Source organism: Bufo bufo, chromosome 6, assembly GCF_905171765.1.
Source record: "Bufo bufo chromosome 6, aBufBuf1.1, whole genome shotgun sequence".
In the NCBI taxonomy this organism is placed as follows: domain Eukaryota; kingdom Metazoa; phylum Chordata; class Amphibia; order Anura; family Bufonidae; genus Bufo; species Bufo bufo.
In genome coordinates, this window is record NC_053394.1 from 84,441,802 (window position 1) to 84,467,697 (window position 25,896).

Below are 25,896 nucleotides of genomic sequence, written 5' to 3' on the forward strand. Positions count from 1 at the left end.
GGATGGGCCCGTGGCTGGATTGGTAAAGGGCAGAGAGCTCCAGTCCGACTCAGACGCCAGCAAGGTGGAGGTGGAGTACTGGTTTGGGCTGGTATCATCAAAGATGAGCTTGTGGGGCCTTTTCGGGTTGAGGATGGAGTCAAGCTCAACTCCCAGTCCTACTGCCAGTTTCTGGAAGACACCTTCTTCAAGCAGTGGTACAGGAAGAAGTCTGCATCCTTCAAGAAAAACATGATTTTCATGTAGGACAATGCTCCATCACACGCGTCCAAGTACTCCACAGCGTGGCTGGCAAGAAAGGGTATAAAAGAAGAAAATCTAATGACATGGCCTCCTTGTTCACCTGATCTGAACCCCATTGAGAACCTGTGGTCCATCATCAAATGTGAGATTTACAAGGAGGGAAAACAGTACACCTCTCTGAACAGTGTCTGGGAGGCTGTGGTTGCTGCTGCACGCAATGTTGATGGTGAACAGATCAAAACACTGACAGAATCCATGGATGGCAGGCTTTTGAGTGTCCTTGCAAAGAAAGGTGGCTATATTGGTCACTGATTTGTTTTTGTTTTGTTTTTGAATGTCAGAAATGTATATTTGTGAATGTTGAAATGTTATATTGGTTTCACTGGTAAAAATAAATAATTGAAATGGGTATATATTTGTTTTTTGTTAAGTTGCCTAATAATTATGCACAGTAATAGTCACCTGCACACACAGATATCCCCCTAAAATAGCTAAAACTAAAAACAAACTAAAAACTACTTCCAAAAATATTCAGCTTTGATATTAATGAGTTTTTTGGGTTCATTGAGAACATGGTTGTTGTTCAATAATAAAATTAATCCTCAAAAATACAACTTGCATAATAATTCTGCACTCCCTGTATGGTGCATGCCAAAGCCATTTTATGATTCTCCTTTTTCTATTCCCTTTTCAAAACTGCTGAGGTATGTGCATAGTGTGTCTATAACACAATACGTTTGGAGTTCTTCACGTCTACAGTACCTGTATTTGCATGTACATCAACTTTGGATACCAGGAAACAACCAGGAGAGAGCACACCAGTGCAGATAACGCATTGTAAATGAGTAAGGGCCCTTTTACGTGGGATGAGGATCGGGCCAATATCTGACGTTCATACGAAAGCTCAATCCCAATAATTGGCTCATGTAAATGTTCTGTCAATTACCTTCTATCAATTTATTGGGTGATCACATCTATTATGTAGCACCAAAAAGCTGTGCTTGTGGCAGCACATCAGCCTGCGTAAACATGGATGTGCTGACCGCAACCAAAGAAACTAAGGGAAGAAACAATCATAGTAACGATCACTCATCCCAGGGGCAGACCTGTGAACTTTAAAGTAAGCCTGGGAAAAAAAAATACTAAAAGTTGCCCACCTTCTGTAGGTGGGTTCAAATTGACATAAGGTGGAGCAATACAAGTAGATGGGGCCTATACCAGTTGGCAGGTCAGTAATAGTGCAACACAGAATACTATTCCACAGAACCAAATACCCCAGTGAAGCACAGAATACCTCCTCCTCCTCCTCCAATGGTCTCTAATATGGATATGGAGCAGGGGGGTTAGGAGGTAAGATGAGGGTCACAACATCAAGCCAGCCCTACCTTCACAATGCTGCCTGGACTTTCTCCAATAATGACCCCTGTAGTATTTACCCAGCCAGCGACAGTGAGGAGTACTCAGGTGGTGCTATGGGCATCGGCCCACCAGGAAAATTTCATGTAGGGCCTCTGGCCATCTTCATCTCCATACAGCAGTGATGATTGCTGTCTATAAATGCAGCTAACAAATGGGCAGTGATTGGTAATGAATGTTCCTCATTTTGATTATTGCCCTGTGTTGCGGCCCATGGTACAAGGACCCTAAGGTTGACCTCTTATTGTTCGAAAATTCTAAATTGTTTGCCATAGACAAGCACCGAGCAAACTGTCTTGTCAAAAGAATAATGAATTTCTAAAGAGGTTTTATAAAATAGGGATGTCAGTATGATTATGATTGGTCTGGCTCACAATGACAGTACCTCTGCCCGCATAGAGCTAATGGTCAGTAAATGATGAGATGAAAGCAGAAGCATTATATAAACTGATGTCCTTAGTCATCCAAATTAACAGATTTCATCTGTGCAGAACACAGAGGGACAAGGTTTCTGCCTGTCAACAAAACATACTTGAGATGTGACCACGAGACATGAACTGTAGGGTTTCAGATTATGTCACTGAGTGATAAAATGGGTGAGGGTATATCCACGCAGGATGTAGAATACAGCAGATTTAGCGACAGAAATGGCGGTGGACTTCACGCTCAGCATTGCAAAAGATGAAATCTGACGTAGAGTTCTGCAGCGCAATCTGACACAATGAAGATTTCAAATCCACACCGCCGGTCAGTTTCCGCTGCAGATTTTTTTTGCAGTCTGTGGGTTAGATTTCTTAAAATCTCATCCACTTTGCTGGTACTGCAGACTTGCCGTACACAAATCCTATGTTTTCATCACATCTGAACATATCCTTGAAATAACATGAATAATAAGTGTGTTTATGCATGTGCAGCAGACCTGAGTTTATCTCTGGCACCCGGATAGTGCTGTGTGTTGTCTGTTGTCTACAGATCTGCACATAAAAATGACTTATTCATCGGCCATGCACAAACGTTCTGCATGGCTGCATTGTACATGTGTTCATTGAGTGTGTGTACACATCTGCTCAAACTTTTTTTTTTTTTTTTTTTTTTTTTACTTTTTTTCCTTTTTAATTAGAAATGTTATGCTGTGTTAGATGATGCAGAGAGGTGGCTGGTTTCATTTTATCTGGTTTGCATTAATAAAAGGTGCAGAAAAAAATGGAGATATTTTTAAACCTGCAGACAAAGCTGTGCGGGAATCTCTGGATTCAGGACGACATCGCCCTCTGCTGTTTATGTGTCCTCTATGGCTTATTACACAACAGATTATTATTTCTATTGTATGTTAGTAATATAAAAAGGATAGGGGGCACTCAACTATCTGGGTCCAAATAGATATACTTGCAGTTTAGAGTTATTGTGAATATTCTAAAATTTTATTACATTTGATCAAATTATTTAAAATACATCATAAACATATTACATCACATAAAAAGGCGCCAATATATATAAACAATAAATATAACACTCAATATGTTAAAATTGGATCCTACACAACGCTGATTATTGCACCAAGTCCAACTGTCACAACGACTCCAGGTGATTGCTGACAGCGTTATCACCTTAGTATATGACAAGTTCACTGCCAGTCACCATGTTTCACAGCAATAGATATAGTATACAGATCAAATCCGGTCCCTGATATTATAATTGGATGAATGGATGTAAATGAATGCGTGATCCACTCCACTGTATTAATTTATCAAAAAGTCCAGAACAAGGCCAACAACTGCTATGTGGCTATAGGATAATGTTGGTCTTAGTACACCACAGTTGCATTTGTTTGCAGCTTATTGTCCCACAAATTGCTACAGCGTACTGCCCACTGAATCTGGACTCCGTATCAATATCAAACATGAAGTGTCCTGTTAAATCTTATACAGTAGGATATATATATCCACAATCAGTACTTTGTATAATGATAAGGCGCGCGCCTACTGCATTAATCTTTGGCTGCAAAATGCTTAATTCCTTGAAGTCCTTTAGAGCATCATATGGTATTTCGGCTCTTTCTTGATCTTGTAGCTGCTTTAACCATACGCGTTTCGGGGTCTAAACTTGCCCCTTCCTCTGACCACTGATGAAGGGAAGGCTAATTCCCGAAACTCGTCTGGGCCGGATCGTACACCTGTAAAGAGCACCTCCGCAGTCATAAGCATGACCATGCTACGAAATTGAATTAAAGGACAGCTGAAAACGATCGGAACTAAGATTCACAGACCGAAAAGATACCTTCCTTCCTATTGTGCCCATATTCTCTTCTTCCATGTGTTTGCTTATTTTTTTAGTCCTTTAGTCCATTCCGTTAGTCCAGGAACATGGCCTCTCACAAGAAATCCCATTCTTCCATGTCGTATACATACCTATACAGCACATGAAATGGGTTTAACTGTAAGGGTAAGGGCTCATTTACACGACCGTATGAACGAGTCCGCAGCAATTTTGCGGAATGGGTATGGACCCATTCATTTCAACGGCGCCGGAAAAGATGCAGACAGCACATTGGGTGGCGTCTGCATCTGTAGTTTATTTCCGCTGCCTCACAAAAAATATAGAGAATGTCCTATACTTGTCTGCAATTGCAGACAAGAATTTTGTATGATAGTGGTTGCCATGTGCATACGCAAATTGCAGAATGCACACGGGCCGGTAGGGTCGTGTGAATGTAGCCTTAATCTGTTTTCATTCACTCAACCATCCACTCAGATCGATCATAATTCACAAGACAAGATTCTGCCAACATCTGGCCAGTTCTGGGGTGATAGGAACTCAAAACTCTTATACAGATGTGTTACTGGGGTATTCCAACCATAAACAATGGGGTCTCTATTTCCACTTAAAGGGGTTGTCCAGGATTAAAAAAACATGGCCACTTTCTTCCAAAAACAGGACCACACCTGTCCATAGGTTGAGTCTGGTATTGTATCTTAGCTCCTTTGGAGTCAATGGGGCAGATCTGCAATACTGCACGCAACTAGGGATCAGCGAATCGACTTTGGATGAAACATCCAAAGTCGATTCGCATAAAACTTTGTTTCAATACTGTACGGAGTGAGCGCTCCGTACAGTATTAGAATGCATTGGGTCCTATGAGTCGAAGTTTACTTTATTACTTTTCTACTCTAAAAAAACATTTCCCGAACTCGAGTTTGGTTCCAAGCGGTACCTTGGAACCAAACTTGAGTTCGGGAAATGTTTTTTTTTACAGTAGAAATCAATTTATGCAGTTATTCATTCGCTCATGCCTACACACAACCCATGGATAGGTGTAATGCTTCTAATCCTGGACAACCCCTTTAATGCCGCCTTAGGATGCTGTGTTACTTACGTATTTATACAGAATCTAAAATATGAGGCATACGAATTACGATAGACTTCTAAGCAGATTGTTGCAATAATTTATAAAACAATTCATTATACTGTGTATCAAATACCTAAAAAGTATATGAAATGAAAAAAAGCAGTTGATCCCATTATAAATAAAACAAAAAAAGAGCCATAATAATAGGATCAGCTTCTGTATCATTATTTTATGTCTATTATTATCATTTTGTAGGTCATTTCTGGTGTCACTTTGAGGAAATCTATATACAGGTGAAACTCGAAAAATTAGAATATCGTACAAAAGTCCAGTTATTTAAGTGATGCAAATTAAAAGGAATTGCATTAATGCAGCTTAAAATTAGAATTTTGTGAAAAGGTTCAATATTCTAGGCTCAAAGTGTCACACTCTAGTCAGATAATTAATCCATATCCCCTGAGCAAAGGGTACCTCAAAATTGTGACTTTGGGGTTTCATAAACTGTAAGCCATAATCATCCAAATTATAACAAATAAAGGCTTGGAATATCTCGCTTTGCATGTAATGAGACTTTCTTATATGTTAGTTTCACCTTTTAAGTTGCATTACTGAAATAAATGAACTTTGCACGATATTCAAATTTTTCAAGTTTCCCTTGTACATTGAGTAATTATATGCTGGATCCCTAGGATTCCTCATATGGGTATATCCCTTTTGTTCATATGGCCAAGTTAAGAAATAGAACACCAGGCCACATGTGGTATAATATGCGCATAATCTAATGATGCCCCTGTGGTCCTAATAACTCATTTACCATATATTTTTAATCATCACTGTGACATATGCGCTTTTGCAGAACAAGATGTGGGTGTGAGTGCAAGGGGTTAATCTATCGTCACTCAATCTTGCACTCACCTTCCACGCCTGCAAAGTCAGCAAATTGAGCATTAATCACAAACCAAACGAGATGCTACTCTGTTAGCACACAATTACCCAAAGGCAAACACTGCTCTTGAAAGGCTATGGATTCTTAGAGCATACATGGACTAAACATTTAAATTTCAAGATTTGATACTAAAGGTGCAGTGCTTACAGAAGATAGGTAATAATGGTGGAGGGACCGGGTGTATTAAAAGGGTGAATGTCCTGTAACTTCTCCTCATTATAGTAAATGGGGACGCAGGGCCGGCCTTAGGTGTTCAGGCGCCCTGTGTGAGCTAACCTTGTGGCGCCCCCACCCCCCCAAAAAAAAGAAAAAAAAAACACTGCTTGTTGCTGGCATCATGGCATAGGCTGGCTGGCTATCCAACCAAGCAGTTACCAGCCCTGGTGTGCCATCATTAATTTACCCTACTTTTCCCTCCATGGGCACAACAATGTTAGCACCTGTGCCTATAACATAGTTCAGAAGGTGCTAGAAAACACAATGGGAAGATTTATCATTTCCCCTGCACCAGAATTGTGGCACTAAGAAGCCACACATTTTTGCACAAGCTTTGTTTTGCTCAAACAATTGTGACTTTTTGCTCAATCTTGCCACTTTGCTAAATTGGGCAGGGTATGGATCAGTTTTCTAGTGCATGTAAATTACTATAAGGTAACTTACCTTATAGTCCGGTTCGACAGTCTCCGGAGCAGTCCTTCAGTCTGTCTGGGCTGGGGCGGGCTGTAGTCGGCAGACCGTGACACAGGAACAAGCGGGATGCGAGCGGAGCGCCTGCTACTCCAGTCCTACACACTGGCCAATCAGCAGCAGGATCTTTGCGCTGCGAAAAGCTGATTGGCCAGTGTGAACTGTGAAATGGTGCAGACGTGCCAGACGCACGGCACGGAGGATCATCAGATGACAGGTCATACACAGGGGAGGGGGCATCAGGTCAGACAGGGGAGGGGGCGGGGGTCCCACCCCGAGGGAGAACACAAGTGCCGCCTCGCCTGCCGCATATTACACGGCGAGCTGTCTGGCTGTCGGCCGCCCGGCGCCCCTGTTGCTATAGCGCCATGTGCGGCCGCACAGTCCGCACACCCCAAAGGCCGGCCCTGTGGGGACGCTCACTTTAGACAAACAGATGTCTATTTGGGTTACGGTTGTCCCGTTGTTTGAAAACTGTGCAACCCTGGCTTAGATGTCACCAGGAGTGCACCACCAATTAGGCAGGTGAGGCGATCACCTCAGGCAGCACCAGGTAGAGGCAAGAGGGGGGCAGCCGAAGGGCCATGGGCTGAAGGGAAGGGGTTAGGTTAAGAAATTGGCATTGAGAAGGGGGGGTGCCATTTCAGTTTTTGCTTCAGGCAGCAGAAAGGCTAGGTGCACCCCTGGGTGTCACATCTCACACTTTCTTTTTTCCAAGAGACAAACCCTCTCATCTCTGGTTGCTGCAGCCCCCAAGCTGCCATAAAACTTTATTCTCAGTTCAAAATCAGCCTTGACAAATGTATACAATACATAGTCCTGTCCCCGGTTTCAGTACAATCACTCACTGTCGTTTTATAAGGAGAGACGAAGTGACCCATCTGCTTAAATGTTTCCTCCTGTCAGTTCTTATTAAACGATACAAGGTCAAGTAGTTTTAATTTATTGCAGCAGCAGAAATTTTTAATATCTGGGGATGTATGACGCACACAGCAAGCTGCACTCTCCTCTATCCTACTTATGTCAAATGAACATAAAATATTTTTTCAGATTACCATGCACGATAACCTGGTCTGCATACGCTTGCCTTTTATTAACCTGAATCTGGAATCCTTTTTGTAATTAATGCCTTCATTGCCTTAGGAAACATCATTTATATGCAGGAAATGATGGGTAGTAATCTAGAGTAAAGTTAGGCTCTTTTTGACCTTTAGGATCATGGAAATTCTTTCATTTTTGTGTTGCTGCCTTCAGAAAGCCGTGCCTTTTCTATTTTTCTGTCTTCATAGCCACGTGACAGCTTGTTTTCTGTGCACCAAGTTGTATTTTTTGTTTGTTCGACTTTGGGTTACATATAAGAATGGGTCATTCCCTTACGTCCTACCAGCAGCACAGATGGGGTTAACCACCCCCCATGGACTGGTAGGACCGGCGGAATTTTAATGAGCCCAAGTAAGGCTACTTTCACACGAGCGTTCGGGTGTCCGCTCGTGCGCTCCGTTTGAAGGGGCTCACGAGCGGCCCCGAACGCATCCGTCTGCCCTAATGCATTCTCAGTGCATCCGTCTGCCAGCGCTCAGCTTCCGCTCCGCTCAGTGAGCGGACACCTGAACGCTGCTTGCAGCGTTCGGGTGTCCGCCTGGCCGTGCGGAGGCGAGCGGATCCGTCCAGACTTATAATGGAAGTCAATGGGGACGGATCCGCTTGAAGATGACACCATATGGCTCAATCTTCAAGCGGATCCGTTCCCCATTGACTTTCAATGTAAAGTCTGAACGGATCCGCTCAGGCTACTTTCTGACTTAGAAAATTTTCTAAGTAATAATGCAGACGGATCCGTTCTGAATGGATGCAAACGTCTGCATTATCGGAGCGGATCCGTCTGATGAAACATCAGACGGATCCGCTCCGAACGCTCGTGTGAAAGTAGCCTAATATTTAAACACTTAAACCTCCCCTATAAAGGAGGGAATCAACTCCAGCCCATTGTGTTTTTTTCTGTCTAGGCGGTGATTCCCCCTCTCTTAGGGGGGGAATCTTTTTTTCATGTTATCTGCATGCTTTGTCTCCGCTTTTACTACTATGGCTTGTCCGGCAGCTTACCTGCTGCCGGCGCTGCGCAGCGGTGCTTCGCTGCGGTGCGTTTTTCGGCGTCCTCGGTCCTTTTCCTTGCGGCCGCTGGGCGCCGCCATCTTCCGAATCTGACGTCACTTCCAGAATTTTTTCCTTGCGACGCGATTTTGCGTCATTATTGCGATTTTTTATATATATAATCCGCGATTTTCCCTCCGGTTGGAGGTTTTATTGTATTCCTTCCTGGGGGGAAACCTTTTTATTTACTGTTATGAGTTTTCTCTTCTGGGGGCGGGGACTCGGCTCTGAGCCCACTCCCTCCCCTATTTAAGGAAACATTGTGAACCAGGTCGTTCTCTGGCTGCACATGCTTTTTAAGCTAGCTCCCAGAGTCCCAAAAGCTGGTGTTCCTCCACTTGTTGGTGCCTTATTTCTGGTCCTCATTTTCAGCTATCCGCCAGTCTGCCTTTTCTTTTACCTTTCTCCTGAAACATTTATTGGTTGTTTACAAATGTTTTACTTATCCTTTTTTTCTTTTTTCCCGCAGTGAGGTCGGTCAACGGTTATTCTAAGCTGAATTTACCTGCACTCGTCAGATCGCAAGAGATAAGAAGCTTGGGGCTTGGTAGGAACCAGCTTGGGAGACTGGTTGGGAATCCCTTGTTCCGTTGACTTTAAGAAAAAAAAAAAAATAGCCTCCACGGGATTCGATTGGCAGAAAGGCGGTTTCCAAGCGGAAACATTTTTCGTGCTATGATTGTAGCGCGCTTTTGGAGGATAGCTGTCCCTACTCCAGGTGTGACGGCTGCCGTCCGAGGGTTCAACCTTCCACCGAACCTACTATGCAGGATATGTATCAGTGGGTAAGACCTATGTTGATGGATTTATCAAAGGGGTTATAAGCCTGCTGGATGAGAGGCTTCCTACTCAGACTCCTATGGAGTCTTCGACTCCAGTAGAGAGACCGTCCGTAGTCTCCTTAAGTTCCTCCTCCTCGGATGAGGAGGAGCTTACTTCATGCTTCTTTCCTCCTGATAAGACGCAAAAGTTACTTAAGTCCATCAGGTCGGGGGACCATGATGTTGACCTGGGGGAGCCCTCTGATCCCGCTAGTCGGGCACTTCGTGTCTTTAAAGCGGATGAGACCCTCCTCTCTGTCATGCGCATAGAATGGAAGAAACCCGAAAGGGGTCCGATTCTAACTAAAGATTCAGAACCATGTTTCCGATGGCTAAACCCTTGGTGGAATCGTGGGGTTCCATTCCCAAGGTGGACATGGCGATTGCCAAACTGTCCAAGCGCACTCTGGTTCCTGCGGACGATGGGTCGAGTCTGCAGGATCCCCTTGACAGGAGAGCAGAGTGCACACTCAGGAGAGGTTATACGGCAGCTGCAGCTTCCGCGTCTACGGCCATCGCTGCTACAGAAGTTTCTACCTTCCTCCGGTCTCGATTAAACCAGATCCAGATGGATGTGGATCAGAAGGTGTCTCGGGACGACATTCTGGCGGCTTTCAAGACTGTCAACCTGGCAATAGATTTACTGTCTGATACAGCTCAACAACAGCTGAAGTTGGCGGCCAAAACCATAACCCTGGTGTCAGCGGCCCGCAGGCCTTTGTGGCGTAAGCCTTGGGTCGCTGACAATTCCATGTAGCCTTCCCTTTGAGCCCAACCGTTTGTTCGACTCAGAGTTGCATAAGATTATGGAAGACCTGTCAGATTAAAATGGGAAGAGTCTTCCCCAACAGTTCTTTCGGGGGCGGGGCAGACAAAACCGTGGTGGTAGGTCTGACCAGCAGTCAAGAGCCCAGAGGGATTGGGGAGCACAGCAAAGAGGTTCGAGGCGCTCTCGTGAAGGAGCCAAGGATAAAAAATCCACCTCCTGACTACGGGCCTCCTCAAGGCTCTTGGATGACTCCCGTGACTCCTGCCATCCTGCCAGAAGACTTCCCCACTCCCCTGCCTCATCTTCCCATCAGAGGTCAACTCTCCCACTTCAAGGACATCTGGATCCGAGAGATTTCGGATCCCTGGGTCCGGAATGTCATATCAGAGGGGTACTCAATCAATCTTCTTTCTCTGTCTCCGGACAGGTTCATCAGAACCAAACTTCCCCAGGCCGCAAGGCAGTCGGTTCTGGAGGCTTACATTCAGGATTACATCCACAAGGGGGCTCCGGAGGAGGTTTCGGCAGGGGAACGGGGCTTAGGGATTTACTCACCAGTGTTTCTGGTTCCCAAGGCATCAGGGGATCTCCGGATGATTATCGATTTGAGATTCTTCAATCGATACGTGAGGAAAGTAAGGTTCCGCATGGAAACCATCAGGTCAGTGGTTCACGTTCTCAATCCTGGAGATGTGACGGCAACCCTGGACCTCAAGGATGCATATTTGCACATCCCGATTCATCCTGCTTCCAGGAAATATCTCAGGATCGCGGTCCAAGTGTCAGGTGTCACCAGACACCTTCAGTTCGTTGCCCTTCCCTTCGGCATTTCTTCTGCCCCTCACACTTTCACCAAGGTGGTAGTTTCTGTGGTGGCGGCTAGCATTTCAAGGACTGACCATCATTCCTTATCTGGACAATTGGCTTTTAAAAGCCTCTTCCTTTGTGGTCCTGACCCACCATCTTCATGTAGCGATTTCCTTTCTGTTCCGCCTAAGGTGGATCATCAACTGGCAGAAGTCGAACGTGAGCCCGTCGACTTCAGTAAGATATTTAGGCTTCATAATCGACTCCGTTGGGAGATCTCTCCGGTTGACTCCAGAAAGAAGATCCCGAATACAGAACATGGCAGAATTCCTATCCGTGCCTTGGCGAGTTCCAATTTGGACTCTCATGAAGATGTTGGGGCTCATGTCAGCGTCTGCGTAAGCAGTCCCTTGGGCTTTATGGCACCTCCGGCCGCTGCAGTCGGAGGTTCTCTCCAAATGGAATGGCAGCCCCGCCGGGCTGAACTCCCTGTGCTCCCTGTCTTGGCAAACTCAGCATTCCCTCAGATGGTGGAGCCATCTTTTAGACGGGAAGTCTATGACCCAGCTAACCTGGGTCATATTGACAACAGTTGCGTCCCAAGTAGGCTGGGGTGCTCATCTAGACGATTCTCCAGTGCACAGATCCTGGTCTCCTCAGGAGCGGCTCCTCTCATCCAATCTCCGCGAGATTCAAGCTATCCGGCTAGCCCTCCTTCACTTCGCCCCTCAGATCCGGGGCAAAGCGGTGAAAGTCCAGTCAGACAATATGACTGCGGTACTTTACATCAACAAGCAGGGAGGCACAAGATCACTTACCCTCTTATCAGAGACCGGGGTGATTCTGGATTGGGCAGAATTGAACCTTTCACACTTATCTGCGATCCACATTCGAGGCTCCCTCAATATGATAGCGGATCGGTTGAGCCGCGGTCTTCCAACAGTGGAGTGGTCTTTAAATCCGGAGATATTCAAGCAGATAGTCCTCAAGTGTGGAATGCCAGAGGTGGATCTTATGGCAACAAGGTTCAAAGCCAAGGTGGAGAGGTTTTGCTCCCTTTACAGGGAGGACAACCCCGTGGCGATAGATGTTCTGCCAATATCCTGGAGGTTCAGGCTGGCTTACATCTTTCCTCCCTGTTCCATGATACCGAGGGTATTGATGAAAATTTTTCAGGATCAGGCCTCGGTAATAGCCATCATACCGTTTTGGCCCAAGAGATCCTGGTTTACCCAGCTCATTCCGATGAGTTGGGGACATTATTGGGAGCTCCCCCCACGGCAGACCCTGGTGTCATGGGACACTCACCTCTGCCCAGATCTGCACAGGTTCAACCTGACAGCTTGGAGGTTGATCAGTTCCTTCCCAGAATAGAAGGGCTTTCAGAGTCGGTCCTGAAAACGCAGTCTCATTCAAGAGCAGACTCTACTAAGAGAGCCTACTCACAGATTATGAGGATATTCTCTTCTTGGTGTTCCTCAAAGGAGGTGGCGTCTGCAGATCCGCCCCTCCCCATCATCCTTCAGTTTCTGCAAGATGGCCGTGACAAAGGCCTTGCTCCATCTACCTTGAGGGGTCAATTTTCAGCCATTTCAGCTTGTTTCAACAAGTCTTTTTCGCAGGACCCGCTCATTAAACGGTTCCTTAAAGGAGCTGAAAGATTAAAGCCTACTGAAACCCACCCATTAATGGGATTTATCAGTAGTTCTCAGGGGGTTAGCATCTCCCCCCTTTGAGCCTTTGAAGGAGGTAGATTTCAAGTTTGTCACATGAAAACTTGTTTTTTCTTCTTGCTGTGACTTTGGCCAAGAGGGTCTCTGAGCTTCAAGCTCTATCAGCGCACGAGCCCTATACCATTATTTTGCAAGACCAGGTCCTTTTAAGATTTCTCCCGTACTTTAGGCCTAAGGTTCCTTCTTTCCAGAATATCAACCAGGTGATATCCCTCCCGGTTCTTTCTAGACCTTCTACCTCCTCCGAGGAACCTGCTATACATCCTTTGGATGTCTCGAGATGCCTCCGGATCTATGTGGATAGATCAAGGAGTTCAGGAAAGATGAAAATCTTCTAATCCTGTTTGCCGGTAAGTTTAAAGGCCGTAAGGCGTCTAAACCATCCATCAATCCTTTGTTTCCCAATCTCTAGACCCTCCGGGGTTTGTAAAAGCCCATTCTACGAGGGCTGTAGCTACTTCTTTTGCCGAGAGGAGTCTTCTTCCGCTCGACATGATTTGTAAATCTGCCTCCTGGAGCTCTGAATCAACATTCATCTCCCATTATAGACTAGATGCCAGATTAGCTGAGTACTCGGCCTTTGGGCAGACTATTCTTAGTTCTGCCAGGCATGATGGCCCTCCCTAGGGGTTCTTCTTGCTATCTCCCCATCTGTGCTGCTGGTAGGACGTAAGGGAATCGTTAATTTCTAACGATAATTTGTTTTCCCTTAGTCCTAACAGCAGCACACAAATTTCCCACCCTAGTAAGACTAGTTTTTTCTTGCTATAACACAATGGGCTGGAGGTGATTCCCTCCTTTATAGGGGAGGTTTAAGTGTTTAATTATTACTTGGGCTCATTAAAATTCCGCCGGTCCTACCAGTCCATGGGGGGGGGGGGGTTAACCCCATCTGTGCTGCTGTTAGGACTAAGGGAAAACAAATTATCGTTAGAAATTAACGATTCTTTAGAGCCCACTGATTTTGAGTGTGGTACTACAGGGTGGCCCACGAAAAAGTAGCCCGCCTCCAGCGATAGTATGACAAGATGAACAAATAAGTGGATTTTTTTTAAATTGCCCACAGGACACAAAAGATGCTGAAAGTGGTCCCCCTTCACGTCTTTGCATCTTGGGGCATGTCGGAATATGTTGGCTAATACTTTTGCAGCTCTTCAACAGTGATGCTGCGGATAGCGTTTGTGATGTTTTCATTGAGTTCATGGGCACCCTGTAAGTGGATTGTTAGCGGACACTTTCTGATTTCAGATAAAAATCGCATGTGGACAAGTCTGGGGAACGTGGTAGCCATGACCTCTTGCTCACAGTTCACTCCTCCGTAAACAGTTCATGAACCCTTCCAGTGAGTTCAGTGAGGTGCGGCATGTTGCCCCATCTTGTTGGAAAAAGAAGGAGGTTTTCTCTTCTGGTGCTAGTTGGTTGTAAAACTGTTCAAAGATGTCCAATATTCACAGTTGATTTGAAGAAAATTGATCCCACTATTCATGTTCCTGACACTGCCCACCAAACGTCCATTTTCTGGTCGTGAAGTGTTTTTTTCTTGGGGATTTTCAGGGGCCAGTACCTCATATTCTGGGAATTTTTATGAAATTAAGCTTCGTCCATCATGAAGTACAGCAATGGGTCCAAATGTCTGTCAGCGATCATACAGGTGAAACTCGAAAAGTTAGAATATCGTGCAAAAGTCCATTTATTTCAGTAATGCAAATTAAAAGGAATTGCATTAATGCAGCTTAAAATTTTAATTTTGTGTAAAGTTTCAATATTCTAGTCTCAAAGTGTCACACTCTAGTCAGATAATTAATCCATACCCCTAAGCAAAGGGTACCTCAAAATTGTGACTTTGGGGTTTCATAAGCTGTAAGCCATAATTATCCAAATTATAACAAATAAAGGCTTGAAATATCTCGCTTTGCATGTAATGAGTCTATCTCATATGTTAGTTTGACCTTTTAAGTTGCATTACTGAAATAAATGAACTTTGCACGATATTCTAATTTTTTGAGTTTCACCTGTAGTGAGCAACCAAGTAGAATAATTTACTCGTTTAGCTTTGTCAGACTCTTTCAGTTCCTGCACGTTTTTTTCGGTATTGTTGGAGATAATGAAGGCGGGCCACTTATTCATGGGCCAGGCTGTATAATAGGATACAAAGTAAAAAATACAATAATAGGATACACTATTCCAGCAAGTCGGTTCATGAAATTTCTTCCCTCCTCCATAATCCACCTTCAACTGTGAGTGATATTATGAAGAGAAAGTGTTTAGGAACCACAGAAACTCAGCCACGAAGCTGGTCCGTAACCCTTCCAGTATGATGAGATACTGGAGGGATCTACGGAGAACTCGGGAGTCCACAATCCTGCTGATTTGAAATTCTAAATTACCATCCACCATGACAGGAGCGGGAGGCAAGAAGGAAGGCTCAACAGGTTCAACACATTTCTTCAACAACGACCTATGAAATACATTATGAATTTTCAAAGCCTGAGGAAGTTCAAGACGGAAGACTACAGGGTTAACAATGGCAGTGATCTTATATGGACCCAACTTCCAAGAAGGTACCTTAAGCTTTATGTTTCTTGTGGACAGCCACACAGAATAACCCACTCTCAGGTCCGGACCATTCATACGTCTCCTGTCAGCCACACGCTTATACCTGTTGCCCATCTTTTTTAGGTTATTTTGAATTTTCCGCCAAATCAAAGACAAAGAAGACGAAAATTGTTCCTCCTCAGGAATACCGGAAGTTTGAGAACCAGAAAATGTACTAAACTGTGGATGGAATCCATATGCCCCAAAAAACGGTGACTTATCAGTGGACTCCTGTCTACGGTTATTAATGGAGAACTCAGCTAACGACAAGAATGAAGACCACTCCTGCTGGTTCTCCGAAACAAAACATCTCAAGTAAGTCTCCAGATTCTGATTGGTGCGCTCCATCTGTCCATTTGGCTGAGGATGAAAAGCCGAAGAAAAGGACAATTGTACCCCCAGTCGAGTACAGAACGCTTTCCAGAATGAGGAAACAAACTGAGTCCCCCGATCAGAGGGAATGCCAAGTACTTTCACAATGTTATTGACAAACACCTGTGCAAGGGTCTTGGCATTAGGTAGAGCAGGCAATGCTATAAAATGCGCCATTTTGCTAAACCGATCAACTACCACCAGGATCACGTTTTTTCCCAAAGAATTCGGTAAATCCATGATAAAGTCCATGGACAAATGTGTCCAAGGTCTGGACAGGATGGGTAACAGAGGAAGAGATACAGAATACCCAGTATGTGTCACCTTAGCACGAGCACAGGTACAACAGGTTGACACATAGTCCTCAACACACTTACGCAGCCCCGGCCACCAAAATCTGCACGAGATGAGATGGACAGTGGATCTAGTCCCAGGATGTCCAGCCAAGACAGTACAGTGATGTTCCTCAAATACCTTATGATGTAAGTCTGAAGGAACAAGTAATTTCCCTGGAGGACAAGAGTCCGGAGCATCCTCGGGCCTCCTACACCTTAGCCTCAAGATCAGAATATAGGACAGATATGACTACCCCTTTAGACAAAATAGGACTAGGATCTTTAGAATCACCCCCCCCCCCAGCCTGGAAAGCTGCGCGACGAAGCATCCGCCTTGACGTTCTTAACCCCAGGGCGGTAGGTGACAATGAAGTTAAATCTAATGAAAAACAGCGACCATCTGGCCTGCCTTGGATACAGTCGTTTAGCCGACTCAAGGTAAGCCTGTCACGGTGTGTAAGATACGGGAAGGAAACAGGAAACGGCAAAGCAAACAAAACAACTGACTAGGCCCCAAAAGCTAGGGAACAAAGGGGTCACCTTTGTTTATAGCCAGTGATGAGCGGCAGGGGCAATATTCAAATTCGTGATATTTTGTGAATATTCGTCATATATTCGCGAATTTGAGAATCTGTGATCTCCAGTCATTATTTTCTTGATTGTGAAATATCAGCAATCAGAAAATTTTCAATACGAAAATTTGATATCAACACTAGCAATTTGATATCAACACCTAGCAATCCCTAAAATACTTTCCCTACGCTGCTATGCCCATGTGCATATCTCAATGGTTGATATGCACATGCCCACGTACCTAAGCTGAAACACACTGGACCAAACCCTCAGCAGTAGGGAAAAGGGAAAGAGACTACCAGCTCCTTCAACCACCGAAAGAGCTAGCGTCACTCTAGGGGCCTAGTAAAAACAGACACAAAAGGGAAAAGGACTTATCTTTAGATGAGTTGGAGCAGACAATCCACCAAAACTTCCAGCACACAAACAAGGAAGAAATATAACCTGCAAAGGCTATAGGGAGAGGGAGGAATAAATAGCCTCCCCAATGACCAAACGAACCACACCTGATAGGAGGTGGGATTCTGTTCAAACCCAAAACAAAACAAACTGTCAGATCGAGTCACGTGCAGCAACTCTGACAGATCATCTCAGAACACCCACAGGGCAGGGTGTGACAAAGCCAGATTTTTGTGATCAGTAATTACCGTAATAGGATGAATTGTTCCTTCCAACCAATGGCGCCATTCTTCAGAAGCCAACTTAATGGCCAGCAATTCCCTATTACCCACGTCATAATTTCTTTCAGCAGTCAGAAAAAAAGCACATGGGTGGCATTTACTAGGTGAAGGACCTTGCGACAAAACTGCTCCCACCCCTACCTCGGATGCGTCAACCTCTACAATGAATGGCTGAGACACGTTCGGTTGCACCAGAATAGGGGCCGAAGCAAAACATTCCTTCACAGCAGAAAAGGCTTGTAATGCCGCCTCAGACCAAACAGAGAAATCAACTCTCTTTCTAGTCATGTCTGTTAAAGGTTTAACCACAGTTAAATAGTTCAAGATGAATTTATGGTAGTAGTTGGTGAATCCCAATAACTGCATAACCGCTTTCAGATTTTCGGGTCGATCCCAGTCCAATACCGCACTGACTTTCTCAGGATCCATACGAAAACCTGAGGGTGAGAGCAGGTAACCCAGGAATTGCACTTCCTGAACAGCAAAAACACATTTTTCCTTCGCATACAATTCATTCTCTCTTAGGATCTGTAACACCTGTGTCACATAATCCTTATGAGTCTCCATGTCTGGAGACTAAATTAGTATGTCATCCAGATATACAACAACAAATCTCCCCACCAGATGATGAAAGATGTCATTGATAAACTGTTGAAAAACCACTAGAGCGTTGTTTAACCCAAAGGGCATGACCAGGTTTTCAAAATGACCATCAGGGGTATTAAATGCGGTCTTCCACTTATCCCCCTCCCTGATCCTTACCAGATTATATGCCCCACTCAGATCCAATTTCGAGAACACCTTGGCACTGACAATCTGACTAAACAAATCCGGAATCAAAGGAAGGGGGTAAGGATCACGGACAGAAATACGGTTGAGCTCACGGAAGTCCAGGCATGGTCTAAGGGTACCATCTTTTTTTTTTTTTCCAAAGAACAACCCAGTCACTGGGGATTTGGATGGTCTGATATGACCCTTCGCCAAGCTCTCGGTGATAAACTCTTGCATAGCCTTTCTTTCGGGCTCCGAAAGACTATACAACCAAGATTTGGGCAGTTTAGCTCCAAGAATAAGATTGACGGGACAATCATACTCCCAATGTGGGGGTAACTCCTGGTTACTACTCTCGGAAAACACATCAGAAAATTTGGAAATGAATGAGGTTACAATTTTAGTGGTGACCACAGAGAAAGACGCATTAAGACAGTTGTCCATGCAAAAATCACTCCAATCGAGAATCTGTCTTGCTTGTCGATGGTAGGGTTATGTTTGCTTAACCATGGTAAGCTCAAAACCATCGGAGCAGGCAGACCCTCCAACACATAACACTTTTAAATGGATGTCATTTACCACCTGCGACAGGCATTTTTGGGTAAGAGGTGCAGAATCAATTGCAAAGACAGAAGTGCTTTTCTCTAGTGCACTAGTAGTCAACCCCATGAATACGAACATCCATCAATCCATCATGAACTGTCCATCAATCAGGTTAACCCCAGCCCCACTGTCGATAAATACCTTGATTTCCACAGTTTTGGACTCTAGCGCCACCTCGGCAGACAGGAGAAATCGGGTACTACCAGTAAATTACAAAAGTACATTTTCTTGCTCCCCACCCACACCACCAATATTAGTTTGGGGACTAAGCGTTTTTTTTGTTTGTTTACACCTTGACACTGAACGTACTGACAAATATTCATGAAATGTCTTTTCTTTCCACAACAAAAACAGATTCCCTTCATTTGACCACAGCTCTTACCAGCAGTCCCAGGAGTAGCTTCCCCCAACTGCACAGGCTCCTTACAAGACGTAACAACAGGTGTCTCTTTACCATAAGTGTAAAAGGAAGCCGCCACCTTATTTGACAGTACGTCCTGAGGATGAGGACCCTTAGATCTCCCCCTCATGCCTCTATCCAGACGTACAGCAAGGGACATGGCTGCTTCCAATGACTCAGGTTTTTCAAGAAAGGCAAACGTGTCCTGCAGCCTCTCAGATAGCCCCTGACAGAACTGGATATAGAGAGCAGGATCATTCCACTCCGTATCCGTAGCCCATCTCCTAAATTCAGAGCAATAGATTTCCGCGGAGCGTACTCCCTGCCGTAAACCACGTAAATTGGTCATAGCCTGAGAGATCCAATCCAGGTCATCATAAATAAGACCCAAGGCTCTAAAACATTAATCTACCGACTGGAGGGACGGTGATCCGGTCGGCAGAGAAAAAGCCCAAGACTGTGCATCATCCTTAAGCAAAGAAATGATCATACCCACACATTGACACTCATCGCCAGAAAAGTATGGACACAGCTTAAAGTACAATTTACACGGTTCCCTGAACCGAATAAAATTGTCACTACCCCCAGAAAATCTGGCCGGGAGGGCAACCTTAAGTTCAGAGCAGGCCTGGTACCCACCATCGGAACCAGCCACCTGTGGTCTCTGAATCTGTAAGACTGTCGCGCAGAGGTCAGCTTCCTCCAAAGACAGTCCCTGCAGCTGTTCGACCAGTACAGACATAGGATCCATAGCTGCACTGACCTGAACGAAATGGCGTTTTTTTTGGCGGTTGATAATGTCATGATCAGTGTGGGGGGGAAACTCCACACTGAACACAGGAGGGAAGGGGAACAGTAACTGGGCCTGGAAACTAGGGAAGAAACATGTCACCTCCTAGACAACCCTAATCCGGGCCCTGACTACCTATCAATATGAATAGACCTTGAAGGTAGGAATATTCTTAAGCAGTATACCTAGGCCCTGATTTCCCTATAAGGCCCTGGAATAAGTACTGGACCAGAGACAACCCATTCCTCCCCAGATGGATGAATGGATGTCTCTGTCTCAGGGCCAAATACAACAAAAGGGAATATAACAAATACAAACAAACGCGACACTTAACTTCTGTAGAGATGGAAGAACAGGAACACCAAAGAGGATCTCACACCAGCTCAGCCAAACCCAAATAAAGCTATCAACCGCATAGTCAGGGTGGGGTGTTCTAAAGGGTAGAAGTTATGACCACTGAGCAACAGCTGAGAAAAGGGAAGTGGTCATTAACCCTATCTACACTGAATCAAAAGAAATCAAGGAGGCTGTTAGATTCCTCCACGCTCAGCCAATCTCTTTGATTTCCTGACATCAGTCACCTGAGGGACGTGACAGATAATTAGTGTTCGAGGACCAAAGTGCTCAGGTGCTCGAGTAGAACACTTTGGGATGCTCGGGTGCTCTACAAAGCAGCCGAACACAAAGGAAATCAATGGGAGAGCCCGAGCATTAAACCTTTTTGCAAGAAAGCTAGCATTGCATAAAGAGTTCAAAAATAATGAGAAAGATGCCCAAGAAATGACTAGACGCGAACATGAAGCAGTCCAAATATTGGAGGATCTACAGCAAGAACATCTGGGACATATCCCAGTACCAAAACCACCATTCTCTACTATGACCCCCCAGTCAAAATTTACGCCACCTTTTACAAAATATAATAATATTCAGACGTTTGTAGATCTAGTGACCCTAGAACTGCAAAAAATCAAAGGAAAAAAGTCACAGGTTGGCAGCAATTTAGGTAACAAAGAAAAGAAAGCTTTACAAGAACTGACAGAAAACAAAAACTTAGAAATTAAACCATCGGACAAAGGGGGCAACATAGTTATTATGGAAAAATCAGAGTATAAGAGAATGGTTATGGATTTATTAAAAGATACCAACACTTATCAAAAATTGCAGAATAATCCTACCACCAAATTTGTACAAGAACTAAAGAGCCTTTTACAGCAAGCAAAAGAAAAGAACTTAATTACTAAAGAAGAGTTCAAAGTTCTGTACAAACCGAACCCAGTACTTGCAACATTTTACGCAACTCCCAAGATACATAAAAAAAGACACCCAATCCCCGGGAGACCGATAGTATCCGGGAATGAGAGCTTGTGTGAGGGAATAGGTGGCTACGTCGATGGGGTGATATCCCCATTTGTCCCCAGTCTAACATCACATCTGAGAGACACCAAAGACGTTCTGATTAAACTGAACAATATACATGTAGAAAAGGGAACCTCACTAGCAAGCCTAGACGTTGAGGCACTATATACTAGTATTCAGCATTCTAAAGGTATAGATGCAGTAAAATACTATCTAGACTCTAAAGGCACCCAGTACAAAGATCATAATGAGTTTGTTTTATCACTTCTTAATTTTTTACTCACTCACAATTATTTCGTATTTGACAATGAGTATTATTTACAGATCACTGGCACCGCAATGGGCACGAAATGCGCACCAAATTTTGCAAATCTTTTTTTAGGGTGGTGGGAGGATAGAATCGTCTTTTCTGAAGCACACAGTCAGTACACCAAATACATCACATATTGGGGTCGTTATATTGACGACGTCATAATACTATGGGAAGGTGCACAAGAAGAATTCTATGAATTTATTAAAATTCTTAATAATAACACTATTGGTTTAAAATTCACAGGTGAAATAAATAAAAACAGACTCAATTTCCTGGATGTGACTCTTAGCCTTTCAGAGAATGGAAATATAGAAACAGAAATATATAGAAAGCCCACGTCGAGCAATAGCCTTCTCCACTGGTCCAGTTACCATCCAATACCTCTGAAAAGAGGAATTCCAGTAGGCCAGTATTATAGAGCGAGAAGGAACTGCTCCACTGAAGAGAGCTTTGAACGTGAAAGTAAAATCTTATATCAGAAATTTTTAGAACGAGGCTACCCAAAAAAAGTTCTACATAAGGCGTACCGGAAAGCAAAAGAAAAGGACAGAAATGACCTTTTTAAAAATCAAGAACAAACGAGCAGTGACAAAATTGTACGCTGCATAGGGACATTTGATATTAAACATCAAGAAGTGAGCAATATTTTGAAAAAATATTGGAATATACTAAGATTGGATGAAGATATAAAAAGTGTCATCACAGAATATCCCTCAATCACATATAAGAGGTACCAATCTTAGAGAACAACTAGTACACAGCCACTTCCAGAGGAACCTCCAACAAACAGGAAAAACCACATGGCTGACCACAAAAGGGTCCTACCCATGTGGGGATTGCCAATTCTGCAGCAGAATGCTAGCATGTAATGAATTCGAGAATCCAGTGGATCACAAGAAATATAAGATCACCCAATACATAAACTGTAAAACTACCGGAGTGGTATACGCAATATTATGCAGTTGCCCAAAAATCTATGTAGGGAAAACTGTGCAAGCACTCCGAAGAAGAATATCAAAACACCTGAGTGATATTCATTTAAAAACAGATACCACACTTTCTCGACATATACAGGCAGAACATGGCGGTAAGAGTGATGATTTGAAAATATGGGGCATAACCAAAATAAAATCAGGCCCGAGACAGGGCGATATTGACAAAAAATTACAGCAGGAAGAAACACGCTGGATATATAGACTCAAAAGTCTTTCACCCCAAGGCTTAAATGAAGGTTTCACCTATGCATCTTTTTTATAAAAATTAGCTTAATAAAAAGATATCAAAACAAGGAGAAAAATTTTAATGAAATATAAGATATCTGACCTCCTTGAAAATAATAAAATGACAGAGAGAGTGGGGGAAAAAAATAAAAATAAAAATAAATCTAATAAAATAAAATAAACAAAATAAATATTTAACAAATCCCTAAAAACAAAAACAAAAACTTAAAAAATCTAGTACGTCAAAAAATACATACCAAACATCATCCACTGGTAGAGCTGCCCCTGGTGACTGTCCTGTAGAGGAAACAAGAATTAATTAAAACTAATATTCTAATAAAATAATTAAATAATACATAAAAATAATGAAAATAATTAGAAATATATACAAAAAAATAATACAAAAAAATTATATATATTAAAAAAAAAATATGGTACGTTACCTTTCTAAAAAGATCTGGCAAACATTGATTGAATCTGTATCAAAAACAGATGAAACAATAAATTCAAATATAATAAATGCACACATATAGAAAATAAAAATAATATGCAATAATCACAAGCTAAGAGTACAAAAATAAAATATATATAAAAATCAAGGTAAACTATTCTTATATAGGAAAAGCACTAAATAAATAATAATACAAAGAAGGCATAACTGAATATATGCCATTCCAAATAAAAGAAAGTAGGAAACCATCTAAGTACTGAAAAATGCTCAAAAAGATGAAAAATAGGACACAAATTAAGATAAAAAATATATAAGTATTGAGACATGCGCAGAAAAGAAAGTAACACAGTAAAAATTCTAAGAGCTGAAACATGCGCAGGACGGTCCTATACTAATTATATAAATCTTATAGTAATAAAAAATCAGTAAGCTAGCCGATCTGATCAGTCAGGCAATGATAACTATATAGAGATTGATAATCTAATTAATAAAGGCACAAAATAACATTGTTCTTGGGACCCACAGACCAGCCAGCGGATCGGCGTAGGCCAAAGCTCTAAGTATTAAGACATGCGCGAGATCTGAGCAAAGATCGCGCTGTCAGTGACGTCAGAGCCCTAGCGTCATACCAGTGGGAGGTATTAAATACATCCGGTAACGCCACTCTCTCTACAGACTGCCCGATCCCCTGAGGACGCCATATCAATGGCGAAACATGTCGGGGGGCAGCGCTAAGGTTTTAGGTCACAGTGGACAGGATTAGGTAGTGCGAGCTAACTAGCCACGAGTCGGCAAAATAGCTAGTCATTGCGCGGCCATTGGTAGGCAGCAGAGTAAAACAGTGCTGGCACCATATCAGAAAAGTGTATGAATCGAGGTATTCAGACAGGTAGCAGGCAGCTAGCGCAGCTAACCAGAATGCTAAATGAATGAACTGGAGCGTATGGACATGCAGTGGGCAGAAAGCGCAGCAAACCTACTATAGCAAAACGCTACTATGCACAGCCGTCCGATACAAACAACAAACAGTCTGCTGACAATTTAGCAAGGAATCGCTACAACCAAGTAGATACAATATATCCGTCCTAGCAAACAAATAGCCAGATAAAGCTGAATTACCAATGCTAAAACTACTGTCAGCAGACACATCTTTACAGTACTGCACTGTCAAAGTCCACTGATGAGAGTTTTAATTATTTAGGTAGGTTAGGTATAAGATATCACTGTTATTTAATTAAAACCTAATAAAAGTAAATTTTTATCAAATAAAATCACTACTTCAAAAAAGCGCACGTCAAGAGTAGGCAATCATTAGTCTCTTGACTATATGTAAAATACAATAAAAAGTGCCTCTACGTGTGCAGGGTATACACCAGTGTAACATCGAGCATTAAACCAGGCACCCCCTGCGAAGTGGGGAGGGTGTCTGGTTCACAGGAAAAGGTCAGAAATTGATGGAAACTCCACTGAAATGGTTCGGGAACAGCATGGGGAGGATGTCTGGATGCATCTTGGAGTCCCAGGTCGCTGCTGGGAACGATGTTGTCCGAGTAGTACGCCACTTTTACAGACTGACAATAATACGCACCAAACCGAAAATAATATAGATTTTAGAGGATAAATTGTTAGGAAACATTCTTTCCTGTATATTTACTTGTATATAAAGTGCAAGTGCTGCCAAAAATTACAAGGAAGAGGCACTCCGATACAACCTGTATATCAAATAAAGGAGGGCCTCATTCACATTGTGGTACAATTGTTCAGGTAGTGGGACTCCTACACTCATAAAGCCTATGCACTAAGTGAAAGGGTTGCCAAAAATTACAAGGAATCAGCACTCCAATACCCCCTTTATTACACATAAAGGAGGGCGTCATACACAGCCTTGGAAAATTATGATTGATGGCCTGCTGGTGACCCTCAAAAACATAAGGAGCAAAGGCCTGCTGGTAACCCTCTAAAACATTAGGGGCAAGGGCCTGCTGCTGATCTGACCATCTAAAAATTTTGGGGTGAGGGTCTGCTGCTGAGCTGACCCTCTAAAACATTAGGGGCGAGGGCCTGCTGCTGATCTGACCATCTAAAAAATTAGGGGTGAGGGTCTGATGCTGATCTGACCTTCTAAAACATTAGGGGTGAGGGCCTGCTGCTGACCTGACCATCTAAAAAATTAGGGGGGAGGGTCAGCTGCTTAGCTGACCCTCTAAAACAGGGATGCCCAACCTGCGGCCCTCCAGCTGTTAGCAAAACTACAACTCCCAGCATGCCAAGGCAGCCCACAGCTATCAGCCTACAGCAGGGCATGATGGGAGTCGTAGTTTTACAACAGAAACTGTCCCAGGCCTTGGAGAGTGTTGCCCTGCCTTTGTTGGAACTGCTGTGTGTTCCCCTCGTCTCCCCTCCTTGGTTGCCCAAGGAACTACGTACTCTGCCGCCAGCGTTGTCAGCTGGAAATTTTTGGAGCAATTTTTCCACAAGGACCTTCTGCACCATTTTGCTAGTCCTCTTCACCACAGGA